Below are 6,818 nucleotides of genomic sequence, written 5' to 3' on the forward strand. Positions count from 1 at the left end.
CTAGGACGAGAGGAGGTTATTATCCCCATTTTACAGATGGGAGAGCTGCTGCTGCCATCTGTGGTGAAGCCAGGCCCGTGAGACTAACCATTGCAGGACAGTGCATCCCGCCTCTGGCGGCATGGAGAGCAGGGAGGAAGGGTCAGGGCTATCTGTGGCCTGCCCCTCTGGACTGAGCATGTCTGTGATCCTGGCTCCAAAGCTAAGAGCCAGCCCATCAGCCTCCTCTGAGGCTGGTCCTCTTCCGGCGCAGTCCAGCTGGCTAGGCCCCCCAGGTGACCCCGCGAGGCCAGGGAGACCTGGCTGATTTCTGCCGTTGACCAGAGTCAGCATTTTCTCTGACAGCGGTTTTCTCTTCAGCTCAGGCACGGTGGAGCTGCTTGGTCCCACAGGGAAGCCACCCCACCCCGTGGCTCGTGAGCACTTGGCATGTGCCTGGTGCTTGTCCAGATGTGCTGTTGTTACATCCACACCGGTGTGGAAAGCTGATTAGCACGATAAAGAATGTCAACTATTTCATCATTAACTTTAAAACATCTATTACGACTTAAACTGATCATATGTTGCATATATGTACTGGGGGAAATAAAACATATTAAAATTAATTTCACTTGTTTACTTTTGAAAATGTGGCTACTGGAAAATTTTTACTTGCCTCTGGGACTTCGCATTTGTAGCTCGAATTATATCTCTATTGGGTGGCAGGCACTGTCTTAGAGTTCCAGCCAAGGGACCCTAAACCCTTACAGAACTCCACCTGCTTTGGGGCTGGGCCTCTGTTTGGCCTGGGGGTGGGGGAGGGGAGGGAGCTGAAAATGAAGGGGAGGAGGGATGGAGGGGCGGGGGATGGGTGGGAAGCGAGCCATCCTCAGCGGAGTAGGTAGTGGCCACCTGGGTTTCTGGTCTTGGCTGTGGGTGGCTGTGCTGGCTCCAGCCACAGGTTGGGATGGGAGGCGGGAGGGAGAAGGGGAGGGGTCAACAGCGTGTTTCGGGCCAGCCCTCCTGCCCAGGCAATTATCTGCACAGTCCTGGCTCTCCCGGGGTAACAGCTTGGACAAAGGCTCAGCGGGGGTGTCAGCTGGTGCTCATGGCCTGTGCATTCAGGTCCCTGCTCCCAGATCAAAGGCACATTGGCACGTCCTTGTGCGTGCAGGGGCCTCAGCTAACCGGCTCCCTGCAGGCTCCATTCCGTTGAGGCTGCACAGGCATTAACCCTGTCCAGTCTGGAGCTGGGTCCTTGGGAAGGGGGTGGGGGGGGGTGCGTCTCGAAGGGGCTTTCCTTCCCCAGCCGCCCTCCCAGCCCCCCAGCAATCTGGGGAAGTCCTGCAGAATCATCCTCATCTCTCTCCGAGGTGAACACGCCCACCCCAGAAGCCGGGGATGCCCTCATTTACATACATTTGCATCTCATTTATTCCAACACTCAGGCAGAAGCTGAGGCTAATTCAGCTGACAGCAAAACCTCACCAGCTTGCTCTGCCCAAGTGATTCCCCAGGCAGGGATGAAAAGGGGATCCTTGAGACCAGGCCCCCTTCTGGATTGGGAGCTGTGGGGAGAGCTCAGGTCCAAAAGGGGCACTTTTGAGCCGAGCCCTGGATTCAGCCCAAGCCTCCTGTCTTTTCATCCCCCCTTCCCCACAGTAAGGGTGGGGCCTGGGAGCTAGGAAGTGGCAGTTCATCTCATCTGAGTGTTCTGTGGTGTTCTGGTGACAGGTCAGGGGAAGCGCAAACTGGGCACACGGCACCCCCTCGCCCCAAGCTCAAGTCTCCTCCTCCAGCTCCCCTCCAATGCCCATGACTAAGGATCCATAATGTGCTGAGCAGCTCTGAGCTGTCACTCAAGGCCCAGCACTGCCTCCGGCCCTGTGTCTCCTGGGTGGAGACCTGGATCATCCACTATTCAGAGACCAGAAGTTGGAGAGCTGGCTCAGTCACCCTGGGCACTTCGGCCCCAGACCCTGTAGCAGCTACACCCACACAATACATACAACTGGCAGAAAGGTGCCCAACTGTGGCTCAGGAAACGCCCTCCTGGCATAGAGGTGCCCCCGAGACAGCAATCAGCATCCCAAGTCTCTCTCTGACCCGGTTCCTTCCAACTCACTTTCCTCAATACCAAGGTCAAAAAAAAAGGCTCCACAGGGGAACTGTGTACAGATGCCATGGCAACCTAGGCATTTATGGGGGCACCTACTGTGTGCACTGAAGAAAACACAAATTCCCCCAGAGAAACCTAGGAGTCCCCAGAGGCAGAAGCCAATCCACTAATCCACAAAGTTCACGCCACAAAAGTGTCCAGGAACCAGCAGAGCCAAATATGCGACCCTTGATTCTTGACACTCTTTGAAATTGAGGCATAATATACACCCAAAAATGCACAGATTTTAGGTGTACAGTTGGTTGAGCTTTAACAAATGTATATATATGCCTGTGTAACTACTGGGGGCTTCCCAGGTGGCGCTAGTGGTAAAGAATCTTTCCCCAATGCAGGAGACCTGGGTTTGATCCCTGGGTCAGGACGATCCCCTGGAGAAGGACATGGCATCCCACTCCAGGATTCTTGCCTGGAGAATCCCATGGACAGAGCAGCCTGGCGGGCTATAGTCCATAGAGTCATAAAGTCAGACACAACGGAAGAGAGTTAGCAGGCATGCACATGTAACTGCTACCCCAGTGAAGATGGTTCCCCACTGTCCCTTTCCAGTCAGCTTCTCTGACCTCTGTCACCGCAGATTAGCTTTGCCTGTTCTAGGACCTCTTATATGTGGGATCACAATGTATGGACTCTTGTGTTGTGTTCTTGCTTAACATAATGCTTTTGAGACTTCTATGTTTTATTTGCTGGTGAGTGCCATTTAAATTACTTGTGCAATTCACAGCAACACAAGTGACCCATCTGGGGACAAGTCCTTAATGCAATCATAAAGCACAAGGGCTGGAAGGGACCCGAAGTCCAGCTGTCTCTGGGGATGATCGGCCCCGGGGGATTCTTATGGAGCTTTTTTTTTCTTTTTCCCCTCCTTCCCTCAGACATTTCCTGAAATGGAAGCTCAGCAGTTACACATATAATAAGCATCCAGGCCCAGCAGGTGAGTGGGGGCTTTCCCCTGCATTTCCAGTTTCGTTATCAACTAGCTGTCGCATTATTTAACTGGCAGTCTGCACTGCCTGTGACCCAGCACGGTGGCAGGGTTGGCACCAGAATGGGCTTCTGAGCTCCTGGGCCTCCTCTTGCTCAAGTCTAGCCATGGTGGGCAGGCCTCTGTCGCTCACCCTCTCTGCACCGCTACACCAGTTGGGTGTCCCTTGGGTGGGGCCCTGGGCCCTAAAGGGAATGGGCCCAGGGCTGGGATTTTTCCCAGGAAGAGGCCCAGAAGCAGGCAGCAGTGCTGGGCAGCAGAGAGCAGGCACCTTGGCTCTTAGAGGCTCTCTGGACCACTTCCCTGCTCTCGGCCCAGGTCGATGAGGCTGGGGCTTTGATGGCCACGCGAGAGGTATTGACTGGGATGGGCTGGTCCCTCCCATGGTCTGATCTCCCCCTGCTCCCATCTTAGATCCTCCTGGGCACCTCGTGGTCCAGATGGAAGGATGCTAATGTAGCCTGAGAACTGAGTTGGTACTTCAAGCCAGATTACCCTGCCCCCCACCCTGCTGTCCCTCTGAAAACTGCCTCCTGAGCCAGGTTCTTCCTTCACACAGGCCTTCGAGGAATCAATACCAGCCAGAAAGGTGTTTCCTACCCTCCTGATGCCAGCAAGAGCCTTTCTACTGTTCAAAATCCATTCCCAGAAAGCACGGGGACTGCCTGGGCAAGGCCTGGGTGGGGCCAGGGAGACACTGCTCTGGGCTTAGAGCCACCTGCGTGCCCGTGTGACCTTGAGTCTAGGGGGTAACCAGCAGCGGCCCTGGCCTCCTGGGGCTGTAAGGAGGGACCTGAATGCCCTTGGAGATGACGGGCAGCGGGATCTCCAAGTGGGTGAGGCATCTTCTCGAGCCCACACAGACTCCGTGAGAGCAGCTTTGTCCTTCCACTCAGCTAATATCTCTGTGGGGACGTGACTTTCCACTGTCTCCCTGGGAGATTTAATCAGGAGAAGAACTGAAGAGGAGAGAAAGAGAAAGAACTCCAGCCTCAGATCATAAACATTCTTCTGAAAACAGGCTGAAAACTTGACCTGCTCTATTTTGCCTCTCCAAATGCTGTGCTCTTTCCATGGCTGGGCTCCAATTCCACCTTCTCCAGGCAGCCTCCCCTGGCTGTTCTTGGCCACAGTGACCTCCGGCTGGAGAGACTTAAGCTCCCAACTCCAACCTCGCAGTTACTCCTGGGCAGACCTCTCTCTGGCTTGGGGGGTGAACCTGGGAGGCCCCGAGGGTTCTTTTCTGCTCACCCAGAGTAGTAAACAGAATGAGGAATGAACAAGAGATTGACAGGCTGTTCCACCAGACTCTGGTTTCGACAATCACAGTAAAATTTTCTGTCGGGCCTGGGGCACACCAGGTACTCCTCCAGAAAACAGAGTTGAGTGCTTGTGTCGGCAGCACATATACTAAAATTGGAACGCTACAGAGATTAGCATGGCCCCTGCCCAAGGAGGACACACAAATTCATGAAGCATTTCCATTTTTTTTTTTTTTTAAAGAAAACAGAGTTGGAGACGGATAAACTATGGACATCCAAGCTCCCCACACCAAGGCTGTGGTGACTCTGCAGAGATGAGTGAAGTGGGGCTGCCACGAGAGGTGATGTCACTCTCAGAGCCCATGAATCAGATGGCTCCAACACTCTGCCAGTGGTGGTGGCCGGCCCCAAAAAGCCTAGTCCTGGATCTCCTCCACCGTTTAAGGGCCCCAGGTCCCAGGAATTGACTTGGGGTCTCTATAAATAGCACCCATCCCATATTGATCATCTTAAAAACACACAGTATGTTCCAGGTCCACAGAGAGGAGAAAAGTCTAAATATAGTGTCATCCCCAGGAACTGCTGCCTTTCCGAGGTGAGTGGTATAAGCCGCGCATAAACACAGGGGCGGTCTGAGGGGGCTGAGAACTGGGGAGGGTGGGGGGACAGACACAAGGGACTTCTCCATCCCCACACCAGTCTCTCTGCTCCAGCACAGAAGCCAACCCTGCTCAGAAGCTTCGTCCTGCCCCTGGGCCTTTGCACTAGCAGTCTTCTCTTTACAAGACACTCTTGCCCCAGATCTCCTCAGGATTGCTTCTTTCATGTTATTCAGATCTCAGTTCAGTCTCCTCCTTCAAGATGCCTTCCCTGACCAGCCAGTCTAGAGTCACTCCCATCTCTCCACCACCTCATCCAGTTTTATTTCCTTTATGGCACTGGTTGGGCTTCCCTAGTGGCTCAGACGGTACAGAATCTGCCTGCAATGCAGGAGACCTGGGTTCGATCCCTGGGTTGGGAAGATCCCCTGGAGAAGGGAAAGGCTACCCACTCCAGTATTCTTGCCTGGAGAATTCCACGGACAGAGGAGCCTGGTGGGCTCCATAGGGTTGCAGAAAATCAGACACAACTGAACGACTAACCCATAGGGTTGCAAAGAACTGGACACGACTGAGTGACTAACACACATACACGTAGCACTGGTCACAGTCTAAAATTATCTTTGGTATCTATTTGTTTCATGGTACCCAGCCTGTCTTTTCCAACGGTATGTAAATTTTATGAGAGCAGTTATTATATCTGAATTGTACAGCTTCTAGAATGTTCCCTGGCAGAGATTATGTGTTGGACACCCGAACCAGGCGCTCTCCGACCACCTGAGGCTGAATTCAGCCTCAGACCACCACCACGGGCAAGTCTGGGCTGGCAGAGGGCAGTGGGCTTCGAATCTGGGGCTCGCTTCAAAGCCCCACCCTCCCTGTGACTGTGCCCTGCACCGTCCAACCTCTCTCCACAGGCTGCCCTGGCTTCATCTTCTTGACTCTGTCTACTTTGTGCATTTAGCCATAGGACTTTCAGCCCAGCCCCTCTACTTCTGGAAACCTGCTCTCAACAAACTCATCTTATCCCCCAGACATCGGCTTTCTGGAACCCTTTTCTCTCCTCACAGCAAATCTTCTTCTCCTTCCTGCCCCTTGCCCCTAGCAGGAATCACAGTTCCTGCCATTAAAATCACCCTCTCAGAGCTGCATGGGAAGAGTCACTTCACCTAGGCCTTCCTGATCAGCCCACTGACAAACCAGAGCAACTGAGAACACCATGGGCACACTTTCAACTCACAGATCTCCCGCCCTCCCTGCGAGGGACAGGCATCTTCCCCATAAGCTCGTGCATGTGGACATGCCGCATGGACACACACGCCTACCCGTCCACTCCAGGCCCTCCCACACAGCCCTCCCCCGAGCCCACCTCCCCCCGGCCAGTTCCCTCTATCTCCTCCCTCTTAAACCATCAAACTCTTTGAAAGAGCTGTCTACACATGCTCTCTCCACGTCCTCACCTTCTGCTTGCTCCTCAACCTACTCCAGACTGAATTCCATTCTCACCAATTCATTCATTCATTCATTCATTCATCAACAACATACCCAGCATCACATTCGCTGGGTGCCAAGAGGGACATTTCTGTGGTCAAGGTCACCAGCACCCTCACAGTCGCTCAATCCAATGGACACCAGTTTTTAAATTATGCATTCTCTTTCATCTATCCACGAGCTTCTCAGAATGCATCTTAACTCTCCCTGGCAGAATCAGGAGACTCCCGGGACATGTGCCCTCCGCGCTTTCTGTGACACCTCCCACTGCTGGCTCCCCTCCCACCTCTCTGACTGCTCCGTCCCAGCCTCCTCTGCAGACTTCT

General features: G+C 53.7%; 1 non-coding gene across 1 annotated transcript; it reads left to right on the plus strand.

The window, feature by feature from the left end:
- The first annotated feature begins 4,526 nt into the window (after nt 1-4,526).
- LOC133046303 (U6 spliceosomal RNA) lies at nt 4,527-4,630 on the plus strand. The gene has a single exon (XR_009690445.1). It is a non-coding gene; the product is annotated as a U6 spliceosomal RNA (small nuclear RNA).
- Nucleotides 4,631-6,818: the final 2,188 nt, after the last annotated feature.

Source organism: Dama dama, chromosome 24, assembly GCF_033118175.1.
Source record: "Dama dama isolate Ldn47 chromosome 24, ASM3311817v1, whole genome shotgun sequence".
NCBI lineage: Eukaryota > Metazoa > Chordata > Mammalia > Artiodactyla > Cervidae > Dama > Dama dama.